At 41.5% G+C, this 20444-nt stretch overlaps 2 pseudogenes; one reads left to right on the top strand and one right to left on the bottom strand.

The window, feature by feature from the left end:
• LOC122465086 overlaps positions 1-20444 on the bottom strand; it is a 109636-nt pseudogene that overhangs the window by 48261 nt on the left and 40931 nt on the right.
• On the top strand, positions 10458-12030 carry LOC122465280 (annotated as a pseudogene).

The raw sequence follows: 20444 nt of genomic DNA, 5'->3' as shown, positions 1-20444 counted from the left end.
CTCCCCAATGTGCCAACCTCTTCAAGGGCCACTGCAAGGAAGAATTTCTGGAAAAAATACACTTGAGATACACTGATATTTTCATCCTCTGGACAGACAACCTAAACTCCCTCATAGGTTTCCACCACAACTTCAACAACCACTACCCATCCATCCCACTTTCTCTAGAACACTCCCACTCCAGCATCAACTTCCTGGACATCACAATCAGCTTAAACAATGGAACCCTACAAACAACTATATACAAGAGACCCATGGATCATCACACTTACCTTTACAGATCCAACAACACACAGCCAGAAATCTGCCAAGTGTTCAGATATCACAGAATTTGCTCCATAGCAAAAGTTCGGGATATACACCTAAACACACTTAAAACCACCTACACTAAACAAGGACATTCTACCAGAGAAGTATATTGCATTATGGAAAGGGCCACCCAAATATCCTGGGAGAACCTGTTTCAATACAGAAAGGCCCCCACTGACTGCACACCCCAATAGTCACCAATCACCCCACACTGGAACCCCTATGAGATATCATCAAATTACATTCCATATTTGATGGGGACTACATCCTAAAAGGAAATCTTTCCTGAACCCCCTCTTCTGGCCTTCAAACAACCTTCCAGCCCCGTCAAGCTAATCATCAAAAGCAAGCTCACAGCAGACCAGGACACACCGACTCAAAGCGACACTAAACCCTGACAGTATTTCCCAGTATTTCCCCTGACAGTATTTCCCCCACAACACACCTTTCAAGATCCATGAGTGCCATACATACTGATCACAACATGTGGTATATCTCATCCAGTGCATCAGATGCCCCAATAACCACTATGTGGGTGAAACAATCACTACACTCTTGAATGAACTCACTGAGAAAAATAATAAAATAAAAACACCACATCACCCATAGGTGAAAATTTCTCACAGAGTGATCACTCCATATCTGATCTTTCAGTCCTTGTCCCCAAAGAAAACCTGCACAACACCTTCAAAAGGGAAGCTTGGGAACTTATGTTCATAACTCTGCTGGACACCAAAAACCATAGACTTGCCAGAGATACTGGTTTTATGGATCATTACAACAATTTGTAGCACGCTCCACTTCCTGGGACATTGGCAAGGACATTCCAAGGACATTGACACCTAAATAGCTAAAGGAGGGGGGGAAGCACACGACACAAGTTACTGTGCAATGATATTTAGCATGTGTTCTTGAAATGGAGTGACTTGCCCCTGTAAGGGCCAGAGGCCTGGATGTGGGCAGCCCCAACCAACAAACCCCACATTAGCTCAGTACGGAGGTGGGGATTCCCTTATAAAGAGCATCGGGAAGGAGACAACCAGAGTGAAGCTAGATTGAGACTCCAGGGTCTGATGGGAATGAGTCGGCTCCAGCAGGGAAACTCAAGTCTTTGTGGAAAAAGGCTTCAGGTGGGAGACCCCAAGCAGGAAAGACTAGGAATATGAACTTCATGAGGATTTGAGAACTTTTATTTTGAATCTTTAACTTAATAAATCCAGCGCTGAGGGGGGCTTTGCTGAATGAGAGAAGAATTTGTGTATAGAGTTCTTAAGAGGGGGCTGAGCTGAAGAGGGAAACTGAGACAGGGCTCTGCCAAGTGACCTCGTGCTACGAGAGGATACTAGGGAGGCAAATGGCCCATTCACTGTCCTGTTAGTACCACTTTTTTTCTGTTCCTACTTTTGTTAACATTTCAAAGAGGTTCGCAGCCTTTATGGAAGAAATGTGTTAGAGGAGTGGAGGCACAGTCCAGGAGAGGATTTCAGACAATAAGGAGCTTTATTTATGGAAAAAGGCAAGGAGATAAAAGTGAAAGGAGGATATGAAGAGCTCATAAGATAATGTGATTGTGGTTTTAAATGGTAAAAAAGGGTTTCCTTATATCAATTGCCTCTCTGAGATGGTACATACAAAAATAACGTGGTGTGTGGTCTACAAAGACTGTTGGTTTAACTGGAGACACAACTCCATCAAAAATATGCCCTAGTCCATGACTCGGGCTCTTAGTTGCTACAATAATACAAATAATGCATCATCATAATACTAAACCCAAACAAAGAGACAACATAAATTAACCCAGTGGTCACTTTGGATAAGCTATTACCAGCAGGAGAGTGAGTTTGTGTGTGGGGGGGGCGGGGTGAGAAAACCTGGATTTGTGTTGAAAATGGCCCACCTTAATTATCATACACACTGTAAGGAGAGTGCTCACTTTAGATAAGCTATTACCAGCAGGAGAGTGAGTTTGTGTGTGTGTGGGGGGGTGTGGTGTGTGAGAAAACCTGGATTTGTGCTGGAAATGGCCCAACTTGATTATCATACACATTGTAAGGAGAGTGATCACTTTAGATAAGCTATTACCAGCAGGAGAGTGGGGTGGGAGGAGGTATTTTTTCATGCTTTGTGTGTATATAATAAGATCTTCTACACTTTCCACAGTATGCATCCGATGAAGTGAGCTGTATCTCACGAAAGCTTATGCTCAAATAAATTGGTTAGTCTCTAAGGTGCCACAAGTACTCCTAATCTTTCCTCTGTCTCTCTTGACTATCATGTTTTAAATCTCAAGGGCCTGATTTTCATCTCATGTCAGTTTTACACCAGTGTAACTCTACTGACTTCAGTGGTCTTATTTCTATCTTGGTTCTGACCCAAAGCCTGTTGAAACTAATGAGATCCTTTCCATCAGGTATTTGCACAGGAGAGTGGAGAACCAGGCCCTGACTATGTAACATTTTTAACTCTATTGAGAAAAATAAAATAAGTGAGATCTGTAAGAGTAGCAATTGTTAAGGTAGTAATGCCATGCTTGTTGTGAGTCAACGGTGCATAAGCACCCAGATAGTAAATAAGGGGACTGTGTGGCAAAACCTGTCCTGAGGTTCCCTTGTATTACAGAGCAGCTGCACAAAAGAAGCGTTGATGCCCAGGGTAACCTTTAGTGGTCAAATGGTCCTAGATGAGGAGCTTTGGGCTAGGGGCTTTCACAGGTAAAACACAGAGGCTGAGGCAGGAATAGGGGGTAGTGTGTTTATGAAAGTCCAGGTGGTGTCTTAAACATAGGCCCAAGAGAGCTGCTTCTTGGTGAAGGTCAATGGTGATTTAGCAGGAGTTTCTACAACAGGGAGTTACACATGTGCAGGGAGTTACCCATGTGCAGTTGGTGAGTACCTCCATTTAAGGAAACAGTTCTTTTGTACATAAACAAACAACACTAAGAAAATATTCCATTTAATTGATTTCTACTTCAAATGAGAAACTGACCCACAAGGCCCTGAAATCTGCCACTGCTTGGCAGAGGGACACCATGCTATTTGAACGGTACTCCAAAGGCAACCCAAATCCCAGATTTACTAACTAATCATTCTTCTACATATAAATATCTTATTTTGTATGGATAGTGCTGGATTGACAGCTCAGCTGAACAGGCATGGGAAGGGAACTACCCTGAAGATGGCTGTTCCACTTTAAGAGCAGAGGCAGTAACACTTGCACTGGTTCTGCCATATTGTGCCTGCTCTACGGAAAGCGTACTTAAATGTCCAAAGCCGGCCATCAGGCATCTTTCAAGGACATTTTAGTTACAAGAAAAAGTTAAACACAGTCAGTAAGATCTTCAATACTGAGATGAAACCAGATTTCAAGTTCCAGATTGGTATGTCACATCACATACTTGTCATACCTAGAACATAGTTGTATATGTTCTACTGGAGTCCTCTGAATGTACTATATTGTGCTTGGGTTTTCAAGTCTACCGACATCCATTGAGTTAATGTGCGGGGAAACTTAGCAAGCTGGCCAAGAACAAGTGTAACCAACTGACCCTTAACTATGACTTTATCTACCAGCCTGATGGCTACAGTCATCATGATAGATTTCAAATACCTTTGGAGGACAGCAATTTCCTATAATGGGTTGCCATGTGATCTTGAATAATGTACTGAGTTGACAGCTTGCAGGAAGATCCAGGAGAAAAAGCTGAAAGAGTAAAATTTTATTTCAGTCAAGAGGCTAAGAAATGGCTCTCTCAGGCATTAATAGCTTTAACTTTTTTTAAAAAAAGATTTGCCCCATTCCGCTTGTAATAAAAACAACATTTTTAAAAAATTTTCTGGATACTTAAATTGTGGTTTGCAATACATGTATGAGAACTGTCTGTGTATTATTAAATCACCAATACTTTATGTATTATTCTTTACCATTATATATCTCTGGAGAAAATTAGTTTGTTATTTAATCTTCTCTTTAATGATAAACTTCTGCCATTTGAAAGATTTAAAGCTGGAGACTGTGCGAGGGAATTGGAAAGAAATGCGCTTGCACGTCTCTAACTGCTTCACCAATACTGGGCTAAATGAAAACCCCATTGTTGTGAGTGTGGTTGAATGGATGTAAATTATGGCATAACTGGGCCCACTGAATTAAACTGGGATGCACAGTGGAAATCTATTCCCCTGTAAATTGAAGACAGCACTCTTTCGAGTCTCTAAACTACAGGGCTTCCAGAATATTCAGTTCAAACTGTTCTGGTGGTCCAGAAAATGAGGCCACCTTACCTAAATCCTCCATTACTTTAATTGATTTCTCATCCACTTCAGAAATGATTCAGCATTTCCCTCATGATTTTCAAAACTTTATACTGACTTACTCTCCACCTTACCTATTTAACCTCATATCTACCTAATCCACCACGTGCACAGTCCTATTCTATCAACATGGTCTTTTCTGTGCCTTCTCCACTACTGTCCACAGTCACTCTTTCATCTATGCAGCTTCATTTTCTCTCTGCCTATGAGTTTGAGTCCATTCCCCTCTTCAGAACTCACCTTGAAATCAGAAAAGGGCCTGACGCAAAACCCATGATTAACTGAACATTCCTGAATTTGGGGAAGTTCAGAATCCAAACCTAGATCTAGGCTTTGGTCTTATCTCTACTAACAGTAAGTACGTGGCAAACTGTGATGTAAATGTACTCCACGCTAAGTGTTTGCGTAGAGCTTGCTGCCACGCACTAAAAGTTCCATAAGGTGCTTTGAAATGGGAGTAGATTAAAGTGAACTACGAAACTTTTAGTGCCCAGCAGCAGGGTCCACACAGACACTTGGGGCAGGGCAGGCTACTGCAGGGTAGATTTACACCCCAGCTTGCTATGAACTAAGTGTTTGTGTAGACAAGCCCTTAAATTTCCACAGCTAGCCCTTATATCTCAAATGGGCCAAATCAAAACCTCTAATGCAAATACCCCTAAACTCTGGGGAAGCGTAGAATCTAAATCCGAATATGAATTTTGCAGCTTGGTTCTATTTATGCTTAAATACTTCATCTTAGCCCACAATGAAGTGAAAAATACACAAGCAGTTTGTTAGTCTTAAATGTTTGTTGAAGGCTGAGTCCAAATTCAGGGCTTGATCCCCCATACACTTACCACTAGGCACAGGCCCATTGAAATCAGTGAGACTATGAGTGGTAGCGATGTCTGGTAATGTTTGCTGGACTAGGTCCCTTAACATTTTCCTCCAGAATTAGGCAGAATCTTCCCCTTGTCTAACAAAAGTTGCCTTTGAGCTACAGAGGGTTTGTTACCTAATGGCAAAAGAGATGGAGAGAAGAGGACAGTAAATTCCTCTCTCTTATGTAGAATTAATAGTCAAGCTGTTGTGAATCCCAGTTGTATGAGGTCTTGATCCTGAACCCAGAACTACACAGTGGCCCCCTTCACCCATGTGGACTCTGTACAGGCATGGGGTCTGCCAGCAGGACTGAGGATAGACATGTAATTGATTTACGTATTTCAGCAGGGGAGGTAGAAAATGGTATCTAGAGGCTTAAATGAATGGCTTTCCACCAGTTTTTTTTTCTTTTATATGAGAGCACTCTCCATTCTATTTTAACCCCTTTCTGAACAATGTACAGTAATTTTCCAGTCCAGGATTTTTTCTCCAAGCATGACACAGGCTTTGTGGATGGACAGTCTTTGGCAGATAACAGTAACAAATTTTAAACAGAATACTGGAGGCTAGAATGGGAACTTGACTTGGACCTTTACATCAACAGGTGCAGAAAAATTCTTAATTAGGGTAATTAGCCCAACCTATTCAGATTCAGCTTTGTAGCTGAGTAAAGTAAATGATTGACTGCTTTATCCTCCATGTCCCCAAGGTATAGTTGTAGTTAATCATTTAGTGTCAAACTTTTAATTTAAGTTGGAAAAAGAGTACAGGGTTGGGAGTCTGGGACTAACCCTGGCTCTGTTGCTGACTTGCTATGTAGCCTTCTCCGCTGCTCACAGTCCCTCATCTATAAAACAGGGATGATCCTACTGACAAATATATGCATTAAGGCTTAATTAATGTTGGTATAGCACTTTGAGCACATCAACAACTATACAAGAAAGAGCAGAAAGAAGGATCTGAGCATTGATGCTTTATGTCCTCATTTTGTTTCATCTTGTTTTTGTTGTTTAATATCCTGTCACTGCAATTCACTGTGCAAAGGCATTAGTACAGAGCCCAGCTGTCTTCAGTGGGGTACCCAGACACAGTGGCATATCTGAATACTATCAGTTGCAGGAACAGGGCCTTAGTCTGGCTCTTGAACCCTAGTTCTGACACTAGGCACAAAACATGTAAGCACAAGTCAAGGTTCTAGCCAGATGGCATTTTATTACTATGGAGAAGACAGGCACATACTGTACAGCCCATAGACATGAACATAAGATTGCTATAAAACTCTTTAGAACTTAGTAGTGCAAAACAAGGGTTTGATTGTGATATCTTTATTCACACTGTATAGTATGTTACAGCACAAGTATGTTCAGTCCCATTGAAGTCAAGGGGACTACTTGTGATCTAAGATACTATTGAATGAGAGCAAAGACACCACAATGGGACCCCATATTTGAGGCAGATGAACATAAAGCTAGATTGTGAGCCACTTATTCACACCGGTGGTGAGTAGTTGTACATATGAACAGTCCAATTTCAGTCGATCACTCATGGAAGTAAATACTTACCAATATAAGTAAAAGGCTCACTGTCAGGCCCATAATATTTCATAGTTTCAGGAGTTATCTGCAAAATCTCAGAAGCACAATTTTTCGTAAGTTTTGCTAACTGTACAAATTTTTTCTACACAGGCTTATCCTTGCATTGGCAAATGTTTTACAATAAACAAAACAAAGTATTTGTAGACATCTGTCCATAGCCTTAGTTAAGTAAACTGGCATAGCTCCATTAACTTCAATCAACAGAGGTATACTGACTTACACCCTTGTCACTAAAGATGCAGTTTTCTTTCTGGGAAACACCAAAATCCATTGCTGACCTGCAGTGACAGGCTGGTTTTAATAAACGCAGAAAAAAAAATGGAGTGTGGCAGAAGAACAGTGTAATAACAAAACCATTAGATGGGAAAAATTGGCTGGAAAATCCATTTGCATGAGTAACATCCTTCCCAAAATGAATTACGGCCCTGAACTCGAGAAGCTAAAGACTATACTACTTTCATTTCTTGTCTTTCATAAAATAGGACTCTTTCTTGGATCAGAAAAATTACTATAATTTTGCAGTAAAACAAACTGTGGGCGCTCTGCTCTTACATAAAAAATAATAAAAAGTGTTGATGGGTTCAATTCCCTGAACTTCCTGTGTGGCCTTGGGCAAGTTATTTAGCCTCTCTGTGCCTCAGTTCCCCACCTGTAAAATGGGCATAGTAGTACTTCCGTACCTCAGAGGGGTTTTGTGAGGGTAAATACATTAAAGATGGCGAGGTGCTCAGACACCATACTAATGGGGGTCACATGTACAGGGTAACCGCACTGTAATGACAGTATAATTCCAGTACCCTTATTATAAAGTATGATAAAAAAAAAGTTGACTTGCTAGTGTCTTTTGTAAACAGCAGAAAAGTAGAATTCTAGCAGAGAAGCTAAGGGTAGTGGCAAAGTGTTTTCAGTTAAAAGCACAGTGAAGAACAAAGTCACCTCTTACATGCTTTTCAAATCATTTTGGTTTATCAGCCACATGGAAGAGACGTGTTTTATCCCGGTCATTGTGAATCAAACTTTAGTATTGCTACTTCCAGATTTATGATGGAGAATATATCTTCCGACATGAGATTTTCTTCAGACATGATGTGCAGAAGAAATCTACCACAGTTCAATCTATGAAGGCTGGGTAAATTAGTCATTGTGCAATAAGACATGTTAAACTACAGTAAATTACTTAAGAGACATCTCAAAATGAAAGAGAAAAAGAATCAGTGTTGCGACATTTATCACTGTTTTTAACAGCTCATTCCTGGTTCTACGTTTCCTAGATAGTTTTCCCCAACATATAATAATAAGATGCATCCTTTTTAGATAAGAAACATTCTGTACTTGCATCCAAAGAAAACTGTACCCAGCATCACAGCTGGATTTAACAGAGGCAGGAGGCTTTCTAGATTTCCTTTAGCTAAATCTACATTGCTAGGGAGAAAATTCTGAATCTCAAGTTTTTAAAAGAGATTGGACTAAGCCATGTTTAAAATAATTCATATGCAAACTTCATACAGATAATGGAAGTAAATTCAGTTATTGGACTCTGTTCAAACATGGGTCTGAAAATTCCGCTTGCCTTTACAGTAAGCAATAAGACTACAGGCAGTGGAGAGCTGGAGCCAGTTCGCACAGGTTCCCAGGAACTGGTTGCTAGATTTTGAAGCAGTTTTAGAACCAGATGTTAAAAATTGTTAGGAAAACAAATGTTATAAAATTATCTTAAAACGCATAATCTTAATCTTATAAAATGGTGTAGAAAATAATAGGGTAGGGGTCGGCAACCTGCGGCACGCCTGCCAAAGGCGGCAGGCAAGCCGATTTTTACCGGCACGCTGCTGCCAGCCGGGGTCCTCTGGCCCCACTCAGCCCGCTGCCTGCCTGGGTGAATGGAACTGAGCGGGGCCCGCGGCCGGAACCCCAGCTGGCAGGAGCCGGCGGACGGAACTCCAGAGCAGCGGCAGGTGAGCTGCTGCCGGTCTGGGGTTCTGTCCGCCACCCCGCTCAACCCGCTGACTGTCTGGGGTTCCAGCCATTGGCCCCACTCAGCCTGCTGCCTGCCTGGGTGAACGGAACTGAGAGGGGCCGGCGGCTGGGACCCCGGCTGGCAGGGGCCAGCGGCCGGAACCCCAGACCGGCGGTGGGTGAGCCGCTGCCGGTCTGAGGTTCTGTCCGCCACCCCGCTCAGCCCGCCACCGGATTGGAGTTCTGGCTGCTGGCCCCTTGCCAGCTGGGGTCCCAGCCATTGGTCCCTCTCAGCCCACTGCCTGGCTGGGACCCCAGCTGGCAAGGGGCCAGCGGCCAGAACTCCAGTCCGGCGGCGGGCTGAGTGGGGTGGCGGACAAAGTCTGGGGTTCTGGCCGCTGGCTCCTGCCAGCCGGAGTCCCGGTCGCCAGCTCCGCTCAGTTCCGTTCATCCAGGCTGGCAGGAGCCGGTGGCTGGAACCCCAGAGCGGCGGCGGGTGAGCTGCTGCCGGTCTAGGGTTCTGTCCACCACCCCGGTCAGAACCCCAGCCGGGCAGCGGGCTGAGTGGGGGCCAAAGGCTGGGACCCCAGCTGGCAAGGGGCCAGTGGCCAGAACTCCAGTCCGGCAGCGGGCTGAGCGGGGCAGCAGACAGAACCTGGGGTTCCGGCCACCGGCTCCTTGCCAGCTGGGGTCCCGGCTGCTGGCCCCTTGCCGCCCTGCTCAGCTCGCTGCCAGACTGGGGTCCCGGCCGCCGGCCCCTTGCCAGACAGGATCCCAGCCATTGGCCCCGCTTAGCCCACTGTCATTCTGGGGTTCCATGGGGGGCTCAGGTAAATGTAAAATTTATAACTGGCACGGGAAACCTTAAATTAACAAAGACTTGTAATACAGTATACAAAATAAACTTCAAATGTAAAGGAACATGGAATTCTAGCAGTTAAAGAGCCGTTTCTACAACAGATAGTTCAAGATTTATGTTGCTATGTGCGTGCGCATGTAATGTCGTTGCAGGCTGAGACTCGGTCGCATCCAAGTTCGTCCTGACGTAAGACAAACGTCTTGTTTATTATTTTATTAACAGGGGTTGCACGTGCCTCATTCGTGCACTTGCTCAACTGTTTTCTATACAATTCAACATGTCCAGTGAGTCATAGTCTGTCTGTTTGTTTCTAGTAAATTGCGTGTGATATTTCGGTGTGTAATACTAACTGGACTGTTATTCGAAGATTAAAGTTTTCTATTCAATATTATTTACCCTTCATAATGAAACGCCAGAAAAGCATTAGTGATTGGTTTTCCACTAAAATGACAAAATCATTAGTCAGTAGTTCTAGTAGTGAAAATATTTAAATACTGCAAATGCCAATGACAATAATTTTGGTGATGAAAATATTTTAATGTTGAATCATCTGAAAATGTGTCCACAATGGAAGAGGATTTACATGATTGTGAAAATGTAGTACCCGATTGTTGGACTGCCAAGCAGGCACAATATTTTTTAAAGAAATATAATGGCTTGATAATTGAAGGCAAAAAACTTGGCTGTTCCCACTGTGCAAATATGTCACATTTGGGGGTCCTTGGAGGAAAATCTTTACATATTTCTTTGGAATGGCAGAAGTGTACTATTAAAGCATCTGGAACTGATAAAAAAGTTCAGCAAGCTTCATTAAGAAAAAAAAATGAAGGAACATTTCGAATCAAGCTCTCATGTGAGAGTTATAAATATTTTAAATGAATCTAAAAAAGAACCTCTCACTACAGTGATTGATAAAGTTACTGAAAAAAAATATTGCAATAACCAGCAAAATTTTCAACATAGTTTACAGCTTAGTAAAAAGAAACAGACCAATGTCAGATATGGAGGATGAAGTAGAGCTACAAATTAAGAATGAAACCGATTTAGGGAACCGCCTACATTCTCGATTTTTGGCCATCAGAATCGTAGAGCATATTGCTGAATTAATAAGAAAACAAATTTTTAGTAAAATCATTGAAAACAATTCAAAGAGTTGTATTATTATTATTGATGAAGCTTCTACAATTTCAAGTAAAACTGTGCTTGTAATTCTTATAAAATGAGAATTACAAGATTCTTCACCAACAATTTTTCTCAATTTAGTGGAATTAGAATCAACAAAAGCAGAAAATATTTACAATGCTTTGAGAAATACGTTAACCGAAACAAGATTTGACACAGAATATTTAAGGAAAAATTTAATCGGATTTTGTTCTGATGGCATGAGCACCATGCTTGGACATAAATCTGGAGTTGCTACAAGACTCATTCAAGATTTTCCAAACATAACAATTTGGCATTGTTTGAATCATCGGCTAAAACTGGCTTTAGATGATACTATAAATGATATTAATGAAATAAGCCATTTCAAGATTTTTTTGGACAAGATTTATGCAATTTTTCATCAGTCAAATAAAAGTCAGTTTGAACTTAAACAAGTTTCTGAAGAACTATATATTGAAATAATCAAAATAGGCCGTGTTTTTGGTCCACGATGGGCTTCTTGTAGCCTTAGAGCTGTCAAAGCGGTCTGGAGAGCTTATCCAGCTCTTTATTTTTATTTTTCCAAAAATAAGAAATTTTCTGGCATGGAAAAAAGATTGAAAAAAACAAAGAATTTTTAAAAGACTTGGCATTAATGATTGACATTTTGGATGAACTTGCATTATTATCAAATGCACTGCAAGCGAGACAATTGAGTTTAACAAAGGCAGATAAGCTAATCATATGAACAATTGATTTTTTCATACAATTAGAAGATAGTTTTGGTATACATGAAAATAAAATTAATGAAATGATAGAAAGTGGTGCTTTTAAATGCATAGAGTTTGAAGATAATGTAAGGTTTAAATCACTGCCACGAGACAAAGTAATAGAGTGTATTATTGAAAAAATGAAGGCAAGATTATTAAACGAAAATCACATTAAATATAAAGAAGATAATTTAGGTCATTTTAGTAATACACCTAAAAATAGTTGAATTATTCAATGTTATGGATCCCACTTCATGGAATATTGAAGAAGTCAGGTTACCCTGGAAATCAGGAGAAGAAAAAGTGCATGAATTAAACAAATTCATAAAATTTGTAGTCAATTTAAATGATTTTCGTGACTATGTAGAGAATAACATTCAATCAAAACATCTTCCTGATCTGGAAACAATAAGGAAAGCAAAGCAAATTATTAACACAATTGCAATTAGTTCTGCAGAAGCAGAAAGAGCTTTTTCATTGATGAATATTATTTGTAGTGATAAAAGGGTGAATTTAACAATTACACATATCTCAAGCTTTATGACCATCAATTTGTTGGGAAAACCACTAAGTTCCTGGAACCCAATACCATATGTTAAAGCATGGATGAGAAGTCATCAATCTGCATTAGATATCAGAGTTCGTGTATCCAACACCAAAGATTATGGAGAAGATCAAGAAGCCATTTGGAAATTACTACCTAATTAATAATAAATAATGTACTTAAATATTCTTTAAAATATTGCTTGTTGCATTGTATACTGCAACATGAATATATTACACTTTTTATTTTTAATAACCTAAGTAGTTCACATGTAATATTTTAAAATACAAGAATAGGCATTTCATTCTTAAATATTATCGTTTGCTTACTCATACATCTCCTCTTTATATTTTCTTCTTTTCAAATGTATTTTAAATTCATTTAAGAAAGCAATACTTTGTTTCTATTGTAATAAACATGTTAAAATGTTTTTTATTGTTAAGTATGACTCCCAAATGACTCAATGCACTGCCACTTCTTATGGAAAAAGGTACAAAAAATACATACTGTGGCACATCCCTTAAATCAGAACTTTTTATAGGGAACCGGTTGTTAAGATTTTGGCAGCTCATCACTGACTACAGGTGCTTAAAGTTACACACATTTAAAGAAAAGGAGTACTTGTGGCACCTTAGAGACTAACAAATTTATTTGTTAGTCTCTAAGGTGCCACAAGTACTCCTTTTCTTTTTGCAGATACAGACTAACATGGCTGCTCCTCTGACACATGTTTAAGTGTTTTGCTGGATCTTATGCGCAAATCTCAATGTAGGCTTAATAAGGGGCTAGCTACTACAGATACCTCTAATATCTTTTAACTCATTTCTTTTCTCAACTTAATAAAATGTTTTAAGATTTAAAACATAATAAAAAATCCCCAGTAAAATTAGCTGATTTGTCACCATGCAGAAACTGAACTACTTCCCCTTTCCTCAACCTAACTCCCAATGCATTGCCCGAGGAGACGCTTCCCCTGCTTCAAGGGCCACAGTGAAAGCTGTTGCTTCTATTTAAAAAAGAATTAATGTCAAAGCTTATTTGCCAAGAATGGGAAACATTATAGTACCTGTGGCATATAATGAGCTGTGTTTTATTTGGTTAAACTAGATAAGCCACCAACAACTCTCCCAAGGGAGAGACTAAGAGGAAATAATTGACAAGTCACTTTTGCGTCTTTAGAACAATTATGTCATTTTACAAGTAGTTTCCAGCTCAATTTAGTCTAAGGAAAACATCCTCTGGTGTAGCTGGAACACATCTATCAAATAATATCACAAACATTAGCTTCAAGCCCTGAGGAAGAGCTCTGTGTGGCTCAAAAGTTTGTCTCTCTCACCCACAGAAGTCAGTCCAAAAAAAGATATTACCTCACCTACCTTGTCCCAGCTTCAAGATACACAATTAGGTGAGTTAACACCTGCCTTTATAGCATGGCTTTTTGAAGAGCTCTAGTAGGGCTCTTTGAAGTAAGAGCAGTGCAGTTTTTGATTGACTAGGCCAGTGATTGGAAGCAGCTCAGTGAGAGGGAATGAGTCACCCATTCTAGCTGTGTGTGCGGCCCACACTTTAAAAAGCACACAGGCTCTCAGTGGCTGGTAAGATGAAGGCAGCTGGGAAACTAAGAAAGTTTGCCAGTGCAGGAAGGCAGGAAGGTAGGTATTCTACAAGGAAGAAGCCACAATGGGAAAAAAAATGGCATACCGCCAACCTCACTGCCTGCTCTTCCTCTGCCTGCAATTGTGGACCTCCCATCAGACAGGCTTCCACTCAGGCCCTAGTTTTGACTCGCTGGGAATGCGGCCTGCATGTCGCTGACGGCAAAAGTCAAGCGGGGGAAACCATCTGGTGTGAGAGGTGTCTGTTAGTGGAGTCCCTCAGGAAGTAGGTAAGAGCTGCAGGAGGAGGCAGCTTGTCTATGTTGCATCCAGGAGTACGAGGAATTCATCGACAGGATGCACATGGAAACAGCTGAGACAGGATGTTAGATGACTATAGATGACTACAGCAGCACCAGAGGGGGAAGGAGAACCAACTGCTCTATAAGGAGGAGACTGGCTGCTGGCCACCTTGGCCAATGGACAGTGCTCCACTTCTCTCACCTCCAAGGTTCCTTGTCCACGGAGGTCAAGAACTGATATGCTATACTGGGAACAGAAGGTGAGGAGCAGACCCCAATGGCTGAGGAGGAGCCATCTGCCTCCAAAGCTGGGAGGCTCACAGCCATTGCACTCAAGAGGAGGAGGTGTAGGCTGGTGGTGGCTGGGGACTCCTTTCTGGGGTGGGGGAGGCATCCATCTCCCAACCGGACATGATGACCCAGGAGGTGTGCTGCATGCCTGGAGCTTATGTTTGAGACGTCACAAAGCAATTGCTGAGGCTCATCCTTCCCTCTGACCGCTACTCCATGCTGCTCATCTACATGGACACTAATGATATTACCCAGTATGCCCCGTGCAGAGCAGCTGTGACTGCAGGGCTCTGAGAGCAAGGGTGAAGGAGTCTTGGGGGCAGGTTGTGTTCTCATCCATCCTCCCGGCTGAGGGTAAGGGCCCAGGCAGGGACATGTGTATATTGGAGATGAACACTTGGCTGCCCAGATGGTGTTGATGGGAGGGCTTTGGATTCCTCAACCATGGGATGCTGTTGTGGGAAGAAGGTCTGCTGGGAAGAGAGGGGGGTCCACTTGACCAAGAAGGGGGAAGAACAGCTTTGCACACCAACTCGCCTACCTAGTGAAGAGGGCTTTAAACTAGGCTCAATGAGGGCAGGTTACAAAAGCCCACAGGTAAGCATAAAAAGGCAACCTTATGAGAAGGCTAGATGTTGTTGGGGACGTGGAAAATTATAATAGCGTCTTACAAGCAACAAAAGGGAAACCAGTGGGGGAATCTGCTCCACATCTTAGGTATCTATACAGGAATGTAAGGAGTATGGGGAATGAACTGGAAGTATTAGTCCATAACCTAAATTAGAACTTAATTGGAATCACAGAGACTTGAGGGGATAAATCTGGAATTATAATCAGTATTGAGGGATATAGGTTGCTCATGAAGGACAGGCAGGGAGGACCTGTTGCATTATATATCAACAATATATACATTTGTTCTAAGGTCCAGAAGGAGATAAGAGGCAGACCAGTTAAGTCTCTATGTAAAGATAAAAGGGATAGAAAAATAGGGGTGACATCACGGTAGGGGTCTTCTATAGATCACCAAATCAGGAAGAGGATGAGGCATTTCTAGAACAAATAGAAATATCCAAAACACAAGTCTTGATAGTAATCAGGGGCTTTAACTACCCAAACATCTTCTAGGAAAGTAATATGTCAAAACACAAAATTTACAATAAGTTCCCGGAATATACTGGGGACAACTTTTTATTTCAGAAAGTGAAGGAAGTAACCAGTGGAACAACAATTTTAGGATTGATTATGTCCAACAGGGAGGAACTGGTAGGAAATCCGAAGGTGTAAGGCAAGTTCGGTGAAATTACAGATGTCATGATTCTCAGGAAAGAAAGGCAAGAGAGCAGCAGAATAAACAAAATGGACTTCAAAAAAAGCAGACTTTAACAAACTTGGGAACCGGTAGATAAGATCATATGGGAAGAAAATCTAAGGGAAAAATGAGTTGAAGAGTACGGGCAGTTTCTCAAGGAGACAATACTAAAGGCACAACTGCAAACTATTCTGATGCAAAGAAAAGATAGGAAGACTAATAAGAGGCCAATATGGCTCCATCAGGAGCTCTTTAATGACCTGAAAATCTAAAAGGAATCCTACAAAAAGTAGAAACATGGATGAATTGCTAAGGAGGAGCACAAAAGTACAGCACAAGCAAGTAGGGACAAAATGAGAAGGGCTAAGGCACAAAATGAGTTACAACTAAAAAGAGAGCTAATTGATGTCATCAAGAAGGCTGAGGTATTTAATGCCTATTTTGCTTCACTAAAAAAGTTAATGGTAACTAGATACTCAACACAATTAATAGTAACAATAAGGGGGAAGAAGCGCATGCTGAAAGAGGGAAGGAACAAGTAAAAGAATATTTAGATAAGTTAGATGTGTTTTACGTCAGCATGGCCTGATGAAATTTATCCTCGAATACAATTAAGGAAGTAGCTGAAGCAACCTCAGAACCATTACCTTTTGGAAGATAGATGAAGACCCAGAGAGCTAGAGAAGGGCAAATTTAGTACCTGTCTTTAAAAAGGGGCACAAAGAGGATTTGGGGAATTATAGACCAGTCAGCCTAACTTTGATACCTGGAAAGATAATGGAACAAATAATTAAACAATTAGTTTGTAAGCACTTATCCTTATAATAGGATTGTAAGGATTAGCCAGCATGGAATTGTCCAGAGCAAATCATGCCAAGTCAAACGAATTTCCTTCTTTGACAGGGTTACTGGCCTAGTGGAAGCATTAGATATGATATATCTTGATTTTTAGTAAGGTTTTTGACACAGTTCCACATGACATTCTTATAAGCAAACTATGGAAATGCAGTCTAGACAAATTTACCATTAGGTGGGTGCACAAGTGGTTGAAAGACCATACTCAAAGAATAGTTACCAATGGTTCACTGTCACTGGGAAGTTGTATTTAGTGGGGTCCCACAGGGGTCAGTCCTGGGTCCAGTACTAGTCAAAATTTTCATTAATGACTTGAATTGTAGAGTGGAGAGTATGCTTATAAAATATGTTGATGACACCAAGGTAGGAGGGGATGCAAGCACTTTGGAGGACTGGATTAGAATTCAAAGTGACCTTGACAAATTAGAGAATCGGTCTTAATTCCACAAGATGAAATTCAATAAAGTGCAAAGTACTAACTTTAGGAAGGAAAACTCAAATGCATAACTACAAAATGGGAAAGAACTGGCTAGGAGGTAATACTGTTGAAAAGGATTTGGGGGTTACAGTCGTTCATAAACTGAATGAGTCAACAATGGGATGCAGTTGCAAAAAAGGCTAATATCATTCTGGGGTGTATTAACAGAAGTGTTGTACGTTAGACACTGGAGGTAACTGCCATGCTCTACATGGTACTAGTGAGGCCTCAAGTGGAGTACTGTGTCCAGTTCTGGGCACTACACTTTAGGACAGATGTGGACAAACTGGAGAGTCCAGAGGAGAGTACACAACAAAAAATGATAAAAAGTTTAGAAAACTTGACCCATGAGGAAAGGTTAAAAACCGCCATGAGTATGTTTAGGCTTAAGAGAAGAAGAATGAGGGGGGATCTCATAACTGTCTTCAAATATGTTAAGGGTTGTTATAAAGACGATTGTGATCAATTGTTCTCCATATTCACTGAAGTTATGACAAGAAGTAGTGGGCTTAAACTGTTGCAAGGGAAATTTAGGTTAGATATTCGGAAAAACTCTCTAACTCTAGTTAAACTCTGGAATTGGCTTTCAAGGGAAGGTGCAGAATCCCCATCATTGCAGGATTTTAAGAACACGGACAAACACCTGTTAAGGGATCATATAGGTTTACATGGTCCTACCTCAGTGCATGGAGCTGGACTTGATGACTTCTCAAAGTCTCTTCATTTATATGATTCTAGATTTCATAATCCTCCTTGTGACAGAAGGGAAAAAAAGCGAAGTCCCCTTGGAAATACTCTCAATACTGGCTCCTTGGGATGAGAGTTTTGCATAAGGAAGGACTGAGGGCATTTTTTTTTTATTGCTGTTGTTTAGACTGTGGTAGCATGCACCATGTGCCAGATGCAATCCACACACACACACACACACACACACAGTCCCTCCCCAGAAGTGTGTGCATAAATTTATGCAAGATGGGAGAAGGGGCTATGGTTAGGGGCTATGTGCGGAGATCACTGCCTATCATCCCTACATTGTCTCATAGTGTCTTACGCTCCCCCATCTATCTGTACTCACCTGTTGTCTCTTGTCGTATACTTGTATCATAAGCTCTTTGGGGCAGTGTCCGTCACTTTGGTCTGTGTTTTGTACAGCGCTTAGCAAAATAAGGTCCTGGTCCATCACTAGGGCTCCTACGTGCTACTAGGTGTACATATAACAATAATAATAATGACCTATCAGCAGAGAGGCCACAGTGATGGCTAGGATACACATTGGTACATCCTCTTATTTTGGGTTTTTGATTTAATTGTTAATTATCCCCAGCTACCCTCTTATAGAATGATTATTTCTGTTGCGATTTTCAGGGATAACCTTGCAGGAGGAGCTCTGGCAGGCATTGGGCCTGAGACAGCTCCCAACCATAGTGCAGCCTGATTGTCCAGGTATGAAAAAGCAATGTCCCTGCTGCAGTCCCCTTCAGGGAACGTAGCATACGTTCTCCTGTGCAGGTGGCCAACTTTGGTGGCTGGTGTGGGGGAACCTGTTGTGGGGGAATGGCCTGCTCTCTGCCCCCTGTGTTCTTTTTGGAGGAGGCTAGCACCTTACAGGCACTAACAGGCAGCAGTCCCTGTACTAAGAGGGTACATGGCTCTGACTGTGTCTGACTCCTGAACAGGAGGCACTAAGACTGGTGGAGGTTTCTTGCCTGCCTTCATGAAAGGACTACAGGACTAAACCCATACTGAGCTTGTGGGGTAAGGTGCGGCAGGTGTTGGGGGATGTTGGATGTCCTGTAGGATGTTGCACCCCATAAGGCTTTATGGAAATATGCTTATGAATGTATATATGACATAACTGGAATATGTTTTATGCTACATATGCCATGTAACATATCTCTGTAAAGGTTATGATCTACTGAATCTATTCATCCTATTTGTATGCATGTATCATTTTTGTATTCAAAGTTATGAATATTGGCTGTGTACTGGTTTGATTTTAAGTAGCCTTAGTAAGGCATTTGGCCAGCTTCTTTAGAAGGGAATTTGCAAGTTAAGTGCCCAATCAAGAAACACTTAACAGACAATGGATCTTGGAAGGCTCCAATCCACATAAGAAGTCTACTTGAGGACGTTCAAGGTAGCATGTGAACCATGGCCGCTACCTGTAAGTTCTGAGTCATGCATGGACATATGTCTTGCCCATGTGACTCCAAAACTCTTATCTTGTAGCTGGGCTTCTACACAGGGGGAGGGAGGGGTGTCCACCCACAAGAGAAAGTCTATTTAAACCCTTGGGAGATCCCTCCATTTGGTCTTCAGCTGGCTCAAGAGAGAGCCTCTCCACCCCCAAAGGATACCTGAAAGAAACTGGAACAAAGGAGAGTAACCACAGGGGGTGTGAGTGATTGCTGGACCCAGACTCGAAGGAGACTAGTCTGTAAAAGGAAACTTACTGGAACACCTCTGAGGGTGAGGTTTTAATCTGTATTCAGTCTTCTTACTGTAGTAGGCATAGGCTTGCGTGTTTTATTTTATTTTGATTGGTAATTCACTTTGTTCTGTCTGTTACTACTTGGAACCACTTAAATCCTACTTTTTGTGTTTAATAAAATGACTTTTTACTTATTAATTAACCCAGAGTATGTATTAATACCGGGGGGGGGGGGCGAGGGGGTGGGATGACAGCTGTGCATATCTCTCTATCAGTGTTATAGAGGGTGAACAATTTCTGAGTTTTAGCTTTATGCAGGGTAAAACAGATTTATTCGGGGTTTGGAACCCATTGGGAGTTGGGCATCTGAGTGTTAGAGACAGGAACACTTCTTAAGCTGCTTTCAGTTAAGGTTGCAGTTTGTGGGATATGGTTCAGACCTAGGTCTGTGTTTGTGGCCGGCAAGCGTGTCTAGCACAACCAGGCAGGGTTCTGGAGTCCCAAGCTGGCAGGGAAAGCAGGGGCAGAAGTAGTCTTGGCACATCAGTTGGCAACTCCAAGGGGATTTCTGTGATCCAACCCGTCACAGGCGGAACGCACTTAAAAGGGAAATTTCAGTTACAGAGCAAATTTTCAATTTGTTCCTCTAAAGTTGCTCCAGGCAAAGATCCTGAGCTAGATTGCTTGCAAAATCTTACTTGCTCAATATAATCATTAGCTGGGGCAGTCAATCATGGTATAGACAACTGTCTGTTTTATCTCTTTAACCACTAAACTTTTCCTATTAAATAATGCCATTTCCACAAAATGAATGTAGGTCCCACAAATATTTATAT

Source organism: Chelonia mydas, chromosome 3, assembly GCF_015237465.2.
Source record: "Chelonia mydas isolate rCheMyd1 chromosome 3, rCheMyd1.pri.v2, whole genome shotgun sequence".
Lineage (NCBI taxonomy): Eukaryota > Metazoa > Chordata > Testudines > Cheloniidae > Chelonia > Chelonia mydas.
The sequence above is the reverse complement of the archived record's forward strand: the minus strand, read 5'-3'. Positions and strand labels throughout refer to the sequence as shown.